The following is a 17885-nucleotide window of genomic DNA, read 5'->3' as shown; positions in this document are numbered from 1 at the left end:
TAAAAATCCTGAAGAAAACATTACCAAACAAATCCATCAGTAAGAAACACACTGGATTCACACCAGCAGTGCAAACCTGGTGAATGCTGCAAAGTTATATTAGAAAATCCCTTCTAATGGCTCATGCATTCACAGGTTTAAAGAGGTGGACAAAAAGTATCTCCGTAAAGGCAGAAAAAGGGGTTGATAAAATTCAACATCTTAAAAAATGTGCACTAGAAGTGAGCCTACACAAAATCTAGAGTAAACATGATACTTTCTGGTGAAATATAGAAAACATCGCGCCCTTCCAAACACAGGTCCTGGGCCCCACCCAAACCTACTGAATCAGACACTCCAGGCTCCCAGCCAGGGAACTCGTTGGTTGGCCCACGCCCTCAGGTGATTCTGCTGGGCTGGCTGCTCAAAGTCAAAGTGTGACTCAAAGCAGCACACCAGCCTCACGGGGCACCGTCCTGCCACTGAGGAGGGTTCTACCGCCCTCACAGACCCAGAGCCCGAATGTGAATTTCAACAGGAAGTCCAGGTGATTGGCAGGGCAGTCATGGGCTCCTGTCACAGCTGCTCTCCAGCTGGGCAGCATGCGGGAATCACCCAGAGTACTTTCAAAATGCAGATGTCTGATCGCCCCCAGATCAAACAAAATCTGCAGGTCTGTGGGTGGGGTCTGAGGAGCAGGTCCTTAAACCTCCCTAGGTGAAGCTAAAGAGCAGCCAGCGAGGCAAACCACAGGCTTTTCCAGCCCAAGGAAACTTCTATTGAGGAACTCCCACCCTCACCAAGGAGCCAGAGAAGGAGGTGGTCTTCGCATTCTTTGAAGATAGCCCCAAGAAAGAAGCTTCCATTTCACATGTATACCAAAGGTAACTTGTTAAGATGGCTTACCAAACTGAAACCCAGAAAAGAACTCTCTGGAACTCAGTGGGGATGCTGTGAGGATGCAAATGAGATGTATGTCATAGCACTGGGCAAAGGGCTTGGCCCAGATTACACCGACCATTAATCAACGTTTTACTGCGGCTGCAGTGCCACTGACAGTGAATCTGCTGACATCACCAGCAAATCAAGGCCAAAATGTGTCTCCAAGCTGCGCTGTCCAACACTGGAGCCACTAGGCCGTGGTGCTCCTGAACTAGTCCAAATTGAGGAGTGTGGTAAATGTAAAGTACATGCCAGATTACCACAACTTAGTACACACAAAGGGAGTGACATCTCACTAATTATTATTCTGATTACATGTTGAAATGATATTTTGGATATACTGGATTAAATCAAAATCTATTATTCAAATCGATTTCATCTGCTTCTTTACTTTTGTTCTAATTCAAGTTTATGGGGGTGACAATGGTTAGTAAAGTTACATAGATTTCAGGTGTACAATCCTCTATTACATCATCTATAAATCCCATTGTGTGTTCACCACCCAGAGTCAGTTCAAATATGTGCTTCCTTACTTTTTAATGGGACTGCAAGGAAAACGGATTACACCTGTAGCTCGAACTGTCTTTCCAGTGGACAGCACAATCGGCCAGGAAGCCAGGATGCGAACTGCTACTTAGTCCAGCTTTCTCAAACTTTCATTTCCGTACAGATCGCCTCGTGGGCTGATTAAAAGGCAGCTTCTGGCTGTGTAGGTCTGGGGGCGGCCTAAGATTCTGCATTTCTCCTACACTCCCAGAAGCCGAGAAGAAGCATCAAGACACTCTTTATCGAAAAGGAAAAACCGTTCGGTGGCACAGAAGTGATGGGAACCTCTGGAGGAATGATCACGTCATCTCAGAGTTGAGAACAATGAAGATAGGAAATGGCCAGCAGGGTTACACTCAGCCTCAACTTTCAAAAATCAGTTATCACGTCTCAAAGTGAGGGCGACAAAGAGGTGAGGACCAGCTCCAACTGTCCTCTGTGTGTGATGGCAATAGGGACTTAACACTCTCACAGGTCGGCACCACCAATGTGTGCAAGGAACACTTGGAGACCAGGAAGCTCAAAATGGAATCTTGACTGGGGTTTCTTCTGTCCTGCCTGCCGCATAACCAGTGTTAAAGGCAGTGCCCTCCTGGGGTCTCACCGAAACCCAGTACAAGTCTTCCTTCTCACTGTGACCCACAAAAAAGACTGACATGTCATGGCCGGGGGTCGCTGCTGTGCAGGGACATTTCTTACTTCAGTGAAACAGCTCAGGCCCATTGCAGCCCTGCTGGAATGAACCGTGACAGCACAGCCCGTTCTGCTCCGTCCCCACCTACACCGTCTCAGGGCCATAAAGGCACTTAAAGGAGAGAGAAGGATATCGCACACACGACCTGATGCCAAGAACCCCCCTCAGGACCCACTTCTGCCTCCAGCGCTCCCCGGAAGGGGAGCACAGGACACCCTGATATCGCAATCCGTTTCACTGTAAGAGGCTCTGGGAAAGTGTTTCCTTCTCACAGAAAGCTCAAGGACGTGATAGCAACATGTAACAGTGGTGACAACCTAAAGAAAGGCCATCTCTGTGCTGTCAACGTCTGCAGGCCAGGAAGTCCAAGCCAGAGGAGTTACAAACAAGTCACTTTTCTTTTTACTTTCAATTATTACCCTTCAACTTCCAGTAGCCCTTCCCGCCCCCAACATACCCACAAGCAAAGCTAAAAAGAAAAACGAACCTAAACGCAAACTGCTCACGACAATAGCCTAAAAATCCAGAAGCTGGGAAGAAAAGGGTGGGAAAGCAATGTGTGAGACCTCTCCCAGCACTGGACTCAAAGAACTTTCTTATTCATTTGCTAATTGCCCGTGGAAAGAAAGGCTAAGCATGAGCTCAGTTGTTTCATCTTGCAGTCAGGGAATATGATCCCAGACAGACAAAACAATTCCTTGAAATGAACACATCCAAACAAGTTCCAAACGATCCCCCCTTGTCCAGTTCAAGTCAGAGAATGTTTCCTAAATGTTTACGGCATGAGGAAGGCCATGTTAGGTTTCACCTGCCCAGAACAACGTCTCCAACCTCAGTCATCTTTATTACAAACTTGGAAGATGAACAAAATTAATACTGAAGTACGCAGGTGTCACAAAGAGTTGAGCAACACAATACCAAACGAATATACACGTAAGTACATGAAATTTCCAGGAACTACTTACAGAATCATTTCAAGATATGGAGAAACAAATTCAAGTAACACGAAAAGAGCACTTGTTGCGTGCCCTGTTCAGACAAGCAAGACAGGGTGGACAGAGAACAATCAAGTCCCTGGATTTCTTCTTGTCCTGGCCCCAGGAGTGCAAGCATCTAGTTTAGCATGGACGGAGCAACTCGACAGGGCCTCAAGCTGCACTGAGGAGCTCAGGGAAGGTGTTGATTTGAAATAAGGCAAGACTTCCATTCTGAGGCCCTGCAGAAAAAGGCAGGCAATATTCCCTGATAGAGAGGCCTTGCTCACCTTTTGATTGTTGGTTATAGAGTGCTATCATTTTAGGAATAGAGAACATGGAAGCTTGGAAGGTGTACCAGTGGCTTCAGGTCCATTTGAGAGAGGCAAAGAAACGCTTGCATATCTCAATGCTGACAGAAGAGGGAGAGCGAGAAGGCAGAGGCTCCACGGACAGCTACAGGGGAGATGGGCCAAGAACAGGAAGGACACTGCCCTCTAATACCAGTTCTCCAAATAGTGATGGCTTATGTAACACATGAGTGCAGTAATAATAATACCACATGGCCTTCAAAGAGTACTGAGGCGCACTGGACTCTCTGAAGAGCTCTCGGAATTTGGTAGGCCAGGTTTTCTTAACTCTGTCGTACGAATGGAAGACCCACCAGCAGTGAAGTGAAATGATCTGTCCCACGTCACAGAGTTAAGAAGAGGCAGAACTGGGACTTGAACCTGGCTTTTGAAATCCAAATTCAGGAAGCTTTCTACTTCACAGACACAAGGCTCTTTCCCACTCCTGTTCCTCAGGTAGAAACAGAAAGAAAGCACTAGCACAGGATGCCAATTTTCTAAAGAGAAGCTTGTCACATTCTTAAAAACAAAAAACAAAAGATGAAACGGTCCTGGTGCTCCTATGGAAAAATGCATTGTAAACATTTAAATGCATTTTTAAAATGCATTGTAAACATGAAAAACCAGCCTCCAACTACAGGATGGCAACTGGATCTCATCGGATGGACTCCAGCTGGGTCTCCTGGTACCTCTCGCTCTCAAAGCAGAGGAACTGGAAGAAGCCCTCTCTTGCTCTATTCTTGTTTGTAGAAACAAACAAAATCTGGCCTCAAGTAATTTAGTCGAAACAGTAAAAGGAACTTAACACTGCAAGAACTGTGAACACTGCTGCCAGCATCACCTCAAACTAAAAGCTCGAGTCAATAATGAAATGAAGGGAAACGTCCAGAAAATCAGGTTTACTAGATTCCCAAAATTTGATTAGAACACGTCTGGAATAATTTTTTTTGTTTTTAAAGAAGGGAGTTCCGTGTAGTTCAAGTTCAACTTTTCTTTAGTGTCTACTATGTTTAGATGCTATTCTAAGCACTTAACAGGGATTATCACTCAGTGCTGCCAACAACGCTTTGAGGAAGGTACTATGATTATTTCCATTTTACAGATAAGGAAACTGAGGCACAGGGGCAAGTAACTCGCCCAAAATCACACAGGTAATATCAGAGCCAGGATTCAAATCCGGAGTCAACAGCTTCTAGGCAAATGACAGCCCCTGCCCACTGCCATCTGCCAAAAAGGAATAATGAACTGAGAAACCAGAAAATAAAGAAAGCAGAACTTCAAAGAGGTCAAAAACAGGGAAGGGAAATTACTAAAGAATAATGAAAACAACCTCTTATTTATTCTTTTATAACATCTTTAAAAACTTTAGAAATAACAACAATCTCTGGCCTTAGAAATCCTTTGGCCACCAGTTCAAAATGTCACCTATTAAGTTTTGAAGAGGCGCTGCTTTTCTCCTTATTTTGAAGCCTTCAATAAGAGCAAGAATCACATGTTCTTTCAGTGTGTTTAAAAGTAACTACACTTTGTTAATCCTCCTTTCACTTTGGGACAAAGAATACTGGAGTATTTTATGTAACTTTAACCATTTTTCAGAACCTGTACAATGAAAGCATTTGCTTTGAAGCCAATGAACACACAGCATATGAGAGAACTGAAAGGGTACTAAATAGATAAACTTTCAGAGTAAGCTAGCATTAATGCCATTTTATTGGCACTCTTGTTCTTAAGTTGAGTGCTTCTTTCCTCTAGCGCTACAGGCATACCTCATTTTGTTGTGCTTCCCTTTATCACGCCTCACAGATGCTGTATTTGTTTACAAATTGAAGGCAAGACCCTCCACCAGCAAAAAGATGACGACTCGCTTTATTGCGATACTCACTTTATTGCGGTGGTCCGGAACTGAAACCACAATTTCTCCGAGGTATGCCTGTAATTTCAAAATGAACTTGTTTCTTTACAAACCACACAATATGAAGATTGACAAGCATTTCAGATAGTAGGTTCCCAGTACAAACCAGTGTGCAGGAAAAGAAATCCTCGTGTAAGATAGCCTGAGGCCAGCAGACACTGGCACGGAATCAATAAGCCATACGGACCACAACAGTCTTCTGTAGCTACAGCGAGGTAACTACTCAGATAGCAAGGGACTCGAAGACCACCTCTCTAGGTGTTTGAAACTACTCACTGTTTCCATGTAAGGGGGGGGAAATGCAAGTAAAAATGAGGCTGTGATGAACCTATCATCCAAAAGGCAATGGCTGGAGAAATGATGGACTCCATAGAATCTCTTTCAGACAGATTTACTTTGCGATTTATTTGCTGTCACGGAGCAGCAGTTGATAGTCTAAAACTACCCATTCAAAGTAATGCCCAAGTCACTCTCATTCATACCAGCCTGTTTTATTGTCATCAGAGAGTTCCAGAGCTCTATTTTTCATCATACCGCTCATCTCCACTAGAATATATAGCAATGTCTGTGTGTCTCTGTGTGTGTGTGTGTGTGTGTGTGTGTGTGTGTAATTGTCTGCTTCCCCACACATTAGCTCTGTAAGGCTGGGACCTCATCAGTGGTGCTGTCTGCCATCTTCCCAGTGTGTGGGACACTGTGGGAAGACCATGGACATTCTGGGTTGAACAAATGAATGAAACCACTGACAACTTGATAAATGTGTTAGAACTTTAAGGGAAGGAGACCAATCCTCCTTTAATAACTGTACTGGAATGTAACAGCCCCAATGAATGTTCTCCACTTTCAAGCACCTCAGGAGGCTGCTATACCCTGGCAGCACCAATGGTTTGAATCTACTCCATGGTATGAAATCTCTCAAGGATAGATTTGGTTTCATGAAATAGCCAAAAGTCATTCAGAGTCAAATTTGGTGATTAAGTGGTCATGCCTATGACATAATGGTGGTATGTGGGATGCAAGTAAAATGTGTCTATAAATTAACAAGCCTGATTCTTATTTATAAGGCTGGTAAACTGCTTTTGAAGGAAATTCAAAACGGCATGAACTATAGCAAAATCGCTGGCTCAGTCTCAAGACTCTAAGGTGGATACTTTACAAGGAACAAAAACTGAGCTGTGATTAAAAAAAAATGTACCCAGGCTAGACAGTCACCAAGATATCCCCTAGAGACCTGGTGTATGATATTAGCCTTGCCATGAAGTTGCCAGGAAGCCTGGGTCACATTCGTTATCTTCTCTGGGCCTTGGTTTCCCCATCTGAGAAACAAATGAACTCTATGAACTTCAAGGTCCCAGTCAATTCTAATATGCCATGATTCCATCCTTGTGAAGGTTTAGTATGTTTCAAAGTCAGTTACAATCCACTTCGCCTCATACTTTGTATGCATCTAAAAAGCCCATAATGTAATTTTTGCAGCAGATTCATTTCATCTTTGCTTAGGCAAAAACTAAAATTAGTTTTCACTTCCTGAGTGCAGCAAAAGACAGTTAAGGGAGGCAACTCGGCAAAGGGCGCTTGCTCGTGCCTGTGCATACTTCCGACTGCGTATCAGGGAACTAACCGTTCCCTTTCAGATCTTCCCTCAACTGTTGCAAAAACAGTTAAACCTCCCGTATGAGACACAGAAACACTGGCCGAGAACGCCGATCGATCGAGGCTTTGCGGCCAATGACGGGCTGCGGCCGCTCGACAGGACCCACAGGGGATGCGGCGGGCACACACCCCGCGCGGAGAGCCAGGGCAATAACCAGACAAGGCGCGTCTCCGGGGAGGCAGGGCGGTCGCCCGGCGCTCTCGCCGCCCCGGGACCGGGAAGTAAAGTCAGGGCAGCGGCCGTGACGCCCCCTCCCCCCACTCCCCGGCCCCAAAGCCCCGATTCCAGACCCGACCTTCGCCTGCCGCGGGCCCGGGACCTTGGGCGATGAGAACCGGGAAGCCGGAGGCACCTGCCTGCTGTTCCCCGGCCTCAGCCCTGGCCGGCGGGGACAGCCAAGACGCTCGGGCGAACCCACCCACCCCCGAGGGTGCTGCGAGGCCCCGCGGGACCCGCCAGCCCAGAGGGGTCCCAACTTCCTCCTCCCGGCCCCCCCACCACGGGTCCCCGCAGCGTCCGGCTGGGAGCCAGGACAGCCGCAAGCGCGCACCCACCTTGGGCTCCGGGCGCCACCGCCGTTGCCAGGCTGCTCGGCTCCCGGGCCCCGCTCCGCCCCCTCCAGAGCCCGCCCCCTGCTGCCTCCCCGCCCCTGGCCACCGCCCGCCGCCCTCCTCCGCACGTCGGTTGGCGAGGGTGCGTCACGTGACAGGGGTTGGGGCGGGCTGAGGGCGCCAGGGAGCCTGGGGAGCCAGTCTCAGGGGCGGGGCTCTTCGCCCGGGGGGCTGCTGGGAAACCCTTTGAAGGGTCTGGCGCGTGGAGGCCGCTGGGAGTTGTAGTTCTAAATGTGGTGCCCGGAATGGGCAGGGCCAAGATGCTAGAGGGACCCACCCCTGTAAGGGAAGTTGGAGTAGACTCACCGAAGGGGCCGCTGGGAAGCGTAGTCCTAGAACTCTTGGCTGCGTCTCACTGTTTTTCTCCAAAAAGGGGAAACCGAGAGGGAAAACTTCCCTAGATAAAACTTCAGCGATGTTACTAAATTTAGCTAATATTGGGTATATACGGTTGGCTGCGTGAAGTTGAGATACTATAAGGGGAAAAGAAATTTCACTGACTGATACAGAATTTGCAATTCACAAACCCAGCTAACAGCTGACGCATTCTTCATGCTGTGCCAGCACCTTTACAAGAACTCTCTTGAGACTTAGTGAAAGGAAACATTTCAGGACAGAGTTCCTTCCACTTTTTGAAGTTTGGAGCAGGCGACCATTAATACAGTAAAAAGAAAGGGAAAGAAAAAAGAGAAAGAAGGAAGACAATTTCAGGAAGAGAATTCAGTATGTAATTAAAAAAATACTTGGGCACAGAAGAATATGTGTAATATTTCTTGTGCTGCACAATAATTACACATAAGCAGTTCTAGTAAATGATGGTAAATAGGACTGCTTTAACATGACCTTTTCCCTCTTATATCTGTTAGTACTCCAGCATCTAAAAGCAGCTGTTTTACGTGGTACCAATATACATATGTATGAGTGTGTGTATAATCCTGTATCATTATACACACACACACACACACAATATTAACCCTGTGGAAGAGTCCAGACTTCTTAAATGGGTAACAGGACCTTCAGACTCCAACCCCACCTTCTCTTTAGCCAGTTCTAACGCGTCTCTTCTCTCCCCTCACCCCAGCTTCTGGTCTACTCACAAGGAGCTTGTTTCTATTCTCTGGATGCACCAGGTTCTTTCCTCTCTCCAGCCCTTCACACATGTTGTTCCTTTGTCCTGGATTGGCCAAACTCTAAGAAAGTGGCAGAATAGCACATGCTCCTAGGACAGCTAGAATTAGAAGCTCTCCCCAGAGCCCTTCTCATAGCATCTTTGTCATCATTTGTTTACTGGTCTGCCCCACCAACTCCCCTCCCCAGGCTGTGAACTTCCTTAATCACATTCACGTTGGTACTTGATTCGAAAGAGTGTTCAGTAAGTGCTTCTTGATTGTGTGCATTGCATGCCAGAAAGTCTCCCTGGTGGGCTACTGCATAAGTGGATTCCCACATCTCTGAGTCTTGGAGCAGAGGGAGAGAAGAAAATGTGGGTGGGTGGAGGGAGGGCAGCAGCTGGGTGGGAGAACCTGCATATGGTAGGCACTGTGTTCAAGGATGAGGCTGAAGCCCTTTGCTCCATGGGGGTGGAATTGGGGGGAGCAGGGACACTTCTCATCCCAAGGCTGCAGTTACTGGAGAAGATTTCATCAGCACCTCCAACCTGGGTCCAGACCCAGTCTAGCACCAGCTCCAGAAGGAGGCAACCAAAGCAGAAAGGGCCAGTATAGAAGACCAGTCTCTGGACTGTGAAACGGAGACAGTCACTCCTGCCCTGCCTGCCTCACAGTGTAGGTGTAGGGATCAAGCAGGGAATGGAGATAAAAGCGCTTTGAAAACTATAAGGGCTGAGTGCTATCCAGGAGTTCCCACCTTGCCCTTGGCCAGGTCGCTGTATTCTTGACCTCTCTCAGGCTGGGGCTGCATCTCATCGTTCAAAGTATGTGCATGAGTGTCTCTGTGTATGTTGGGGGTTCTTCAGGCTTCCCTGCATCACACACACGTTCACACACACCTCAATTGCAGGGGGCCTGGGGAGAAATGTCAGCCTCCCAGCCAGGGGCTCCTGAACAATAGGGAGGGCGAGCAATAGATGTGACATAAGGCTGCTTCTTCAATAATCTTTCTGGGTGGGATATCCGTCACCCATTCCCCCAGTGTCCTCCTGCTTTTGCTAAGGCACAGGCTGGAGGGATCTCTTATCCCCTGAGGTTCCATTCTGTTCTCCCGAGTTGGGGGAAGTGGAGCAGGTAGGATTAGGATGGGCTGCCACCCTTGGCCTGGCCAGGCACACCCCGTACCCCCACCCCTAGCCTCCTGGTTGAGAAGAAGGCCTGAGAAAGGAAGTTACCTGTGTCCTGCTTCTCTCCCTTGGCACACGCACCACATGGACCCTAGTGCAGGTGCTCTTAGCTCCCAGTCCCCACACCGGCCAGGCTGGGGACTGCCACCACCTGCTTCTACTGGGTTCACTATCCTGGGCCTGGGGTGGAGGAAGGTGGAGGGAAATGAAGACCATTCTTACAGAGGAAGGAGAAAGTTGAAGAAAGAGGTGGTTAGAAATGAAAACTTTAAATGTAGCTAGGGGCACTGTGCCCTGGCAGAAAGCACATGTAATCAAGAAGCCTGAATTCCGATCCCAGCAATTCTGTAGACAAGCTGTAGGCCTTGGCAACGTTACTTCATCCCTCTGATCATTACCTGCTTCCTCTGAAAAAGAGGAGTCATATGCCACCTCCCAGAGTTGCTGTGTCCTAGCACAGCAAGGACAGAGGTGAGTGTGGCATACAGAAAGACAAGATAGCAGCATTCCCAAGCTGCCAGGCTGGCTAATGGGAAGAAAGGTGAGAGAGGGCAGGGTACAAGCTACTGGGCATTGGCATGAAGGCCTCTGAGCTCAAATCCTAGCTCTTCCCTTTGTTATGTGACTTTGAGGAAGTATATCTCTCTAAGCCTCAAATTCCTCATCTGTGGAATAAGAATATTAGTATCTACTTCATGAGCTTGTTATGAGGAATAAACACACAAATGCCTAGGACTAACTTCTGCTTCTAGAACCACAAAACGGATCTGCCCACCCCCGCCCTTTATTTGAAAGGTAGCCCCAGCAGAAGGGTGCAGCCACTTTGGAAAACAGTTTGGCAGTGATTTATAAAATCAAATGTACATATGACCCAGCAATACCAGCCCTAGGTAATTATCCAAGAGACGTGGAAACTTAGGTTCATAAAAGACTTGCATTAAACTATTCATAGCATCCTTTTAAAAATAGTAGTAAAAAAGGTAAACAACTCAAATTCCCATCAACGGATAAATGGCGATATGTCCATGCAGTGGAATACTACTCAGCAATAAAAAGGAAGAATCATTGATACATGCTACGACATAAATGAATCTCAAAAAGATTATATTTTTTATAAGTAAAATAAACAACACACAAAATATTATATACTGTATGATTCCACTTATATGGGGAAAAGGCAAAATTACACTGATACACTTGGAGAAAAGCCACACTGTAGTGATAGAAAGCAGATCTGTGCTTGACTTGAGCCTCAGGTGTGTGAAGGAGATTGACAGCAAAGGGGCAGAGAAAGAAGTTTTAGGGGTGATGGACGTGTTCTTAGCTTTGATTGTGATGGTGATGAGTGACATACGAGGTCTGCCAATTAAGTTCGTGAACTCATCCTAGAGAAAGGGCTACATACCTCATCGCTGAATATCACTATGGTCACCTTTGAAGTACTCCCCTTGGGAAGCTTTGCATCGACGCCTAGTCCACCCTTCAAAGCAATTTTGGGACTCTTTTTCTGGAATGGCCATCAGAGCTGTCGTCGTATTCCCCTTCATGCCCTGAATGTCATCCAAATGTCTACCTTTCCATATTTCCTTTACCTTTAGGTAAAGAAAGAAGTCATTGGGGGCCACATCATGTGAGTAGGGAGGGTGTTCCAATACAGTTATTTGTTTCCTGGCTAAAAACTCCCTCACAGACAGTGCCGTGTGAGCTGGTGCATTGTCGTGATGCAAGAGCCATGAATTGTTGGCGAAAAATTCAGGTAGTTTTTGTCTCACTTTTTCACACAGCCTTTTCAGCACTTCCAAATAGTAAACTTGGTGAACTGTTTGTCCAGTTGGTACAAATTCATAATGAATAATCCCTCTGATATCAAAAAATGTTAGCAACATCGTTGCAACAAATTCGTGAACTGAATTGTCAGACCTCGTATACATTTGCCCAAACGTATTAAACTCTAAACATGAAATGAGTGAATTTCAGTGCAGATAAGATATATTTCAATAAAGCTGAGGTTTAAAATGGGTGGGATGTATTCTCACTTAAGTTTCCTTAGGCTGCCCACAATTGTCAATCTGTTTTTGTTTGGTTGTTTGATCGGTTTTAAGAGGCCCGGGGCATTGATGGGAGAAGGGGTGAAGTTTGCCCTACACATACCCATGGTGTGCTACAAAGCAAAAGCTTGGGTGAGGCTAGGGGAAAGCACCCACCAGGAGAAGATGGTGGCCCAGCCCTCTGGGGGCAGAACAGGGAGTGCTTTCCTGGATGAAGGAGGCCTGGGAGCCGAGTCTGGACTGACACAGCATGACACTTGTGAACCCCAAGGATCAGAAGTTTCCCCCACTTTCTCTCTGGGAACTGCCAGTGACCTGTGGGCATGCACACGGTGGGGCTCCAGAACGCGGCAGAGGTCCACCTGGATTCTGTGTTCACGTACAGATGAGAGTGCTATTGCTTTTTGCTGGTGATTCTCTTCCACTTAATCATAGAACTCAGTAACTCAGTGTTGAGCTGGAGCCTCCTCGGAGAGGCCCCACCAGTCAGCAGGGTCTATTTTCCCAGGTGCTGGGTGGAAGTTGGAGCCAAGTAGTGGGACATGCAAACACCCACACACAGAGAGAAACCCAGATTTTTTATTTTATTTTGTCCCAGGACCTCTTGGACACAGGGGCCAGACACGCAAGGATAATTATTATGACATCACAATGTTTCCAAGGGCCAGCCCTGTTTGTCTCCCTCATTGCTAGGCAAATACAGAGTGTTCAGGGATGGATTTGAGGTTTAGTCCACAAGCAGCATGATGAGAAAACTGACCCACGTCCCAGTCAGATCACAAATCAAACCAAAATCACTCAGAAGGAAGGCCAACTCACAAGATAACCTCTCTCTGTCCCCAATTATGAGTTTTATTTTTAAAATCTCAGTTTCTTACACTAAACATTTTTGAGGAAGTAAGACCCATGAGGAACTGTTTCATGATACATTCAAGTGTGTTTTATTCAAAACAGATTTTTAAAAAGAGCTTTATCTTTTTATTTGAAGGGGTTGGCCTGATTCATGTTGAGGTGAAGAGTATGCTACTTCTCAAACATTGAAAGATTTGGAGACCCAAGATTAAAGTTGAAAGAGAATATAATGAGAAAAGGAGAGATGAAAGAGGAAAAACTGTAATGTCAGCAATATTTGCTGAACCAAAATAAAATTTTGTTATTTAAGATTATTCAATCAAAAGGAATAAAATACTTAGGAAGAAACTTAACCAAGGAGGTGAAAGACTTGTACACTGAAAACTACAAAACATTGCTGAAAAAATAATTAAAGATAAATAAATAAAAAGACATTCTGGGCTCATGGACCCAAAGATTTAATATTGTTAAGATATCAATACTCTTAAAGCAATCTACAGATTTCACACACTCTCTATCAAAATTCCAATGACAATCTTTTCAGAAATAGAAAAATCCATTCTAAAATTCATACGGAATTTCAAGGGACCCCAAATAGCCAAAATAATCTTGAAAAGTATGACAAAGTTGGAGGTCTCACACCTCCTAATTTCAAAAGATACTACAAAACTACAGTAATCAAAACAGTATGGTACTGGCATAAAGAGAGACATATAGACCAAGGAATAGAATAGAAAGCCCAGAAATAAACCCTTGCATAATAGGGTCAACTGATTTTTGACAAAGGTGCCAAGGCCATTCAATGGATAAAGGGACGATGTTTTCAACAAATGGTGTCAGGAAAACTGGATATCCACATGCAAAAGAATGAAATTGGACCCTTACGTTATACCACATACAAAAATTAACTCAAAATAGATCAAAGACCAAAATGTAAGAGCTAAAATTATAAAACTCCTAGAAGAAAATGGGGGAACGTTTTCTTGACATTGGATTTAGCAATAATTTCTTGGATTTGACACCAAACGCAAGGCAACAAAAGTAAAAATAGATACATTAGACTATATCAAAATTATAAACCTTTGTGCATCAAAGGACATGATCAACAGAGTGAAAAGGCAACCTGTGGAACGGGAGAAAATATTGCAAATCACATATTTGATGAAGGACTAATATCCAGAATGTATAAAAAACTATAACTCAGCAACAAAAACTTAAATAACCCAATCAAAAAATGGGCAAAGGATTTGAACTGATGCTTTTCCAAAGAAGATATACAAATGGTCAATAAGCGCATGAAAAGATGCTCAAAATCACTAATCATTAGGAAAATGCAAATCAAAACCACAATGAGATACCACTTCATACCCATGAGGATGTCTACTATCAAAACCAAAACAAAACAAAAACCCAGAAAATAACCAATGTTGGCAAGGATGTGGAGAAATTGGAACGCTTGTGTACTGTTGGTGGGAATATAAAGTGGTGCAGCCGCTATGGGAAACAGTATGGAGGTTCCTTAAAAAATTAAACATAGAATTACTATGATCCAGTAATTCCACTTCTGACTATTTACCAAAAGAATTGAAGGCAGGGTTACAAAGAGATATTTGCACACCCATGTTCATGGCAACATTATTCACAGTAGCCAAAATGCTGAAGCAATTCAAGTGCCTATTGGCTGATGAATGAACAAGCAAAAAGTGCTCCATCCCTACAATGGAATGTTACTCAGCCTTAGAAAGGAAAGAAATTCTGACACACGCTACAACATGGATGAACCTTGAGGACATTATACTGAGTGAAATAAGCCACTCACAAAAGGACAAGTATTGTATGATTCCACTTATATGAGATACCTAGAGAAGTCAAATTCATAGAGACAGAGAGTTGAGTGGTGATTACCAGGGGATCAGGGGAGGGGAATGGGGAGTTATTGCTTAATAGGGACAGAGTTTCAGTTTTGCAAGATGCAAAGAGTTCTAGAGGTTGGTTGCACAACAGTGTGAATGTACTTAACACTACTGAACTGTATGCTTAAAAATGGTTAACATGGTCAATTTGATATTATGTGTATGAGGTCTGACAATTAAGTTTGTGAACTTGTTGCAACGATGTTGCTAACCTTTTTTGATATCAGAGGGATTATTCATTACGAACGTGTACCAAATGGACAAACAGTTAACTGAGTTTACTATTTGGAAGTGCTGAAAAGGCTGCGTGAAAAAGGTAGCCGATCTGAACTTTTTACCAACAATTCATGGCTCTTGCATCACGACAATGCACCAGCTCACACGTCACTGTCTGTGAGGGAGTTTTTAGCCAGTAAACAAATAACTGTATTGGAACACCTTCCCTACTCACCTGATCTGGCCCCCAATGACTTCTTTCTTTACCAGAAGATAAAGGAAATATTGAAAGGAAGACATTTGGATGGCATTCAGGACATCAAGGGTAATATGACGACAGCTCTGATGGCCATTCCAGAAAAAGAGTCCCAAAATTGCTTTGAAGGGTGGACTAGGCACTGGCATCGATTGGTGCATAGCTTCCCAAGGGGAGTACTTTGAAGGTGACCGTGGTGATATTCAGCAATGAGGTAGGTAGCACTTTTTCCAGGATGAGTTCGTGAACTTCATTCTCTGACCTCGTAATTACCTCAATTTAAAAAAACACACAGATTAATTATGCCCCCATAGTAACCCGAGCTAGGAGGACCAAGAATCTAGGCTCGCTGATAAGGTCCTACGTCGTTCATCTCTGATGTGATTGTACCCTTCAAGGTCTGCTTCCACCAGGACAGGGATCTCGTGTCCCTCTTCAGAAACAAAGCCTCCCACAGGGGGCCAGAATTCACCAAGAGCTCAAGTCCCAGGTGGCTGAGAGGATGAGGGAAGCAAGAGCACAAGTCCTTTCCAAAAGAAATACTACCACCTCTTCTTTGTGTGACTGCCAAAAACTCATGAGAGTTGTGAAGGGGCATCCTTTCCCAGAGTGTTTCCTAAAGCTGGGGAAAAGGCTGAGGTGTGCTGAGGAGGGGGCAGGATACAATGGAATCCGCCCTAGAAACCACCTCTTAAGAACCGTAGCCATCAGTGGGTAGGAACTGGGCGGGGTGGGGGGGTGGCTGGTGGGGGGTGGAGTTCTTTGGGAAAATCTGGGATAGGTGGTGCCTTTCCAATTATAGCCACTAGGGATTACTTCAAAGAGGTCATCAACTAAGGGGGGTGGCATGTGTATCCCTCAAAGAAACTTGTTAATCCTATGAGTCTTCAAGTGGGGGCATCCAGGGGTAACTATGAGACCGATGGAGCCTCAGCCACCTCAGCCCTCACCCTGTCAGGCCCCAACGGAGTAAAATATGTGCTGTTTCTAGCAACAGTGTTTCTAGTGACAGCTGTAGACCAGCCAGCTGCCCTTCCTCACCATGGGGCTCATGGGAACAAAGCAGAAGTTCTGGGGAATGAAAGCATCGGCAACTTTTCAGACTGCTAATAGAGCACCAGGCAAGTCTGGGTGTCAGTGCTCAAGGTGGAAAGCTGCTTACACTAAGCTCTCCCTCCCAAATCCTCGGCCTTCACCCTCCTCGCCCCTGCCCCCAACACAGAACATTGCGTGTGCTCTCTGTCTCTCTTAGCAGCTTGATTGAGATACAATTTATACATAATAAAATTCACCCATGTAAAGTATACAGTTCAATGGCTTTTAGTATTTTCACAGAGGTGTACAAGCACTACCACTGGCTAAGTCCAGAGCATTTCATCACCCCAAAAGAAACCTCGCATCAATGAATAGGGGCTCCCTACTGCTTCCTCCCCGCTATGCCCTGACAACCACCAATCTACTTTCTTTCTCTATAGATAGATTTGCCTTTTCTGGACATTTCATATAAATTAAATCATGTAATGTGGTCTTCTGTGTCTGGCTTCTTTCACCTGTAGTAATGTGCTCAAGATTCATCCATGTTACAGCATGTGACAGTAGTTCACTCCTTTTAATGGCGGAATAATATCCCATTGTATATACAGAGGGTGCCAAAAAAAAGTATACACATTTTAAAAAAGGAAAATTGTATTAACATTGTAATACTCAATATATACTGATAACAAAAGATGAATACAAGTCATGTGTGACATCTGCAATTACAAGAGGTGCTCAAAGTGGTTACCATCAGCGTCCAGACACTTCTGATGATGGCTAACTGCTGCTTGAGCAACGCTGACCAAAGTGTCCACTTGTATACATTTTTTTGGCACCCCCGGTATATACCTACCACATTTTGTTTATCCATTCATCCATCGGCGAACATTTGGGTTGTTTCTACCTTTTGGTTCTTTATGAATAATGCTGCTATGAGCACTTGCGCACAATTTTTTGTGTGGACCTATGTTTCCATTTGTTTGGATATATACACACCTAGGACTGGAATTGCTGAGTCCTGTGGTAACTCTATGCTTCACATTTGGAAGAACTACCAGACTGTTGCCCAAAGTGGTTGCATCATTTTACATTCCCATCAGCAATGTGTCAGGGTTCCAATGTCTCAACATCCTCACCAACACTTGTTATCATCCATCTTTTTAAATTCTAGGCCACCTTGTGGGTGTGAAATTGTACCTCATGGTGGTTTTGATTTACATTTCCTGATAATTAATGATATTTAACATATTTACATTTGCTCACTGGATATTTTCATATCATTTATGGAGAAATGTCTATTCGGATCTTTTGCCCATTAAAAAAACTGAATTATTTGTCTTTCTATTGTTAGTTGTAAGAATTCTTTATATATTCTGGATACAAATCCATTATCAGATATATGATTTGCTAAAATTTTCTCCCATTCTGTGGGTTGTAGTTTCGCTTTCTAGATGGGTTCTTTCTTTTGTCACTTGTGGTTTGGTTTCCATATCTAAGAAACCATTGTCAAATCCAAGGTCATGAAAATTTACCACCATGCTTTCTTCTAACATGTAGGTCCATGATTCACTTTGAGTTAATTTTTTTATATGATGTGAGGTAGGGGT

The 17885-nt window shown here is 44.8% G+C and overlaps 1 protein-coding gene across 8 annotated transcripts in view; it reads right to left on the bottom strand.

The window, feature by feature from the left end:
- MTM1 (myotubularin 1) overlaps positions 1-7687 on the bottom strand; it is a 95528-nt gene extending 87841 nt beyond the window's left edge. For 2 of the 8 annotated variants that reach the window (XM_074323266.2, XM_074323271.2), the window contains exon 1: positions 7606-7673. The gene's annotated coding sequence lies outside the window, so the exon portion shown is untranslated. Of the gene's footprint in view, positions 1-5367; positions 5416-7605 lie in introns of those variants that run through there. The other 6 variants (XM_074323270.2, XM_074323265.2, XM_074323267.2 and 3 more) reach the window with 6 other exon arrangements.
- Positions 7688-17885: the final 10198 nt, after the last annotated feature.

The sequence above is a fragment of the Rhinolophus sinicus genome, chromosome 18 (genome assembly GCF_057876585.1).
Source record: "Rhinolophus sinicus isolate RSI-liver-muscle chromosome 18, RSI-T2T, whole genome shotgun sequence".
NCBI lineage: Eukaryota > Metazoa > Chordata > Mammalia > Chiroptera > Rhinolophidae > Rhinolophus > Rhinolophus sinicus.
Note: the sequence above shows the minus strand (reverse complement) of the source record. Positions and strands in the feature narration are given on the sequence as shown.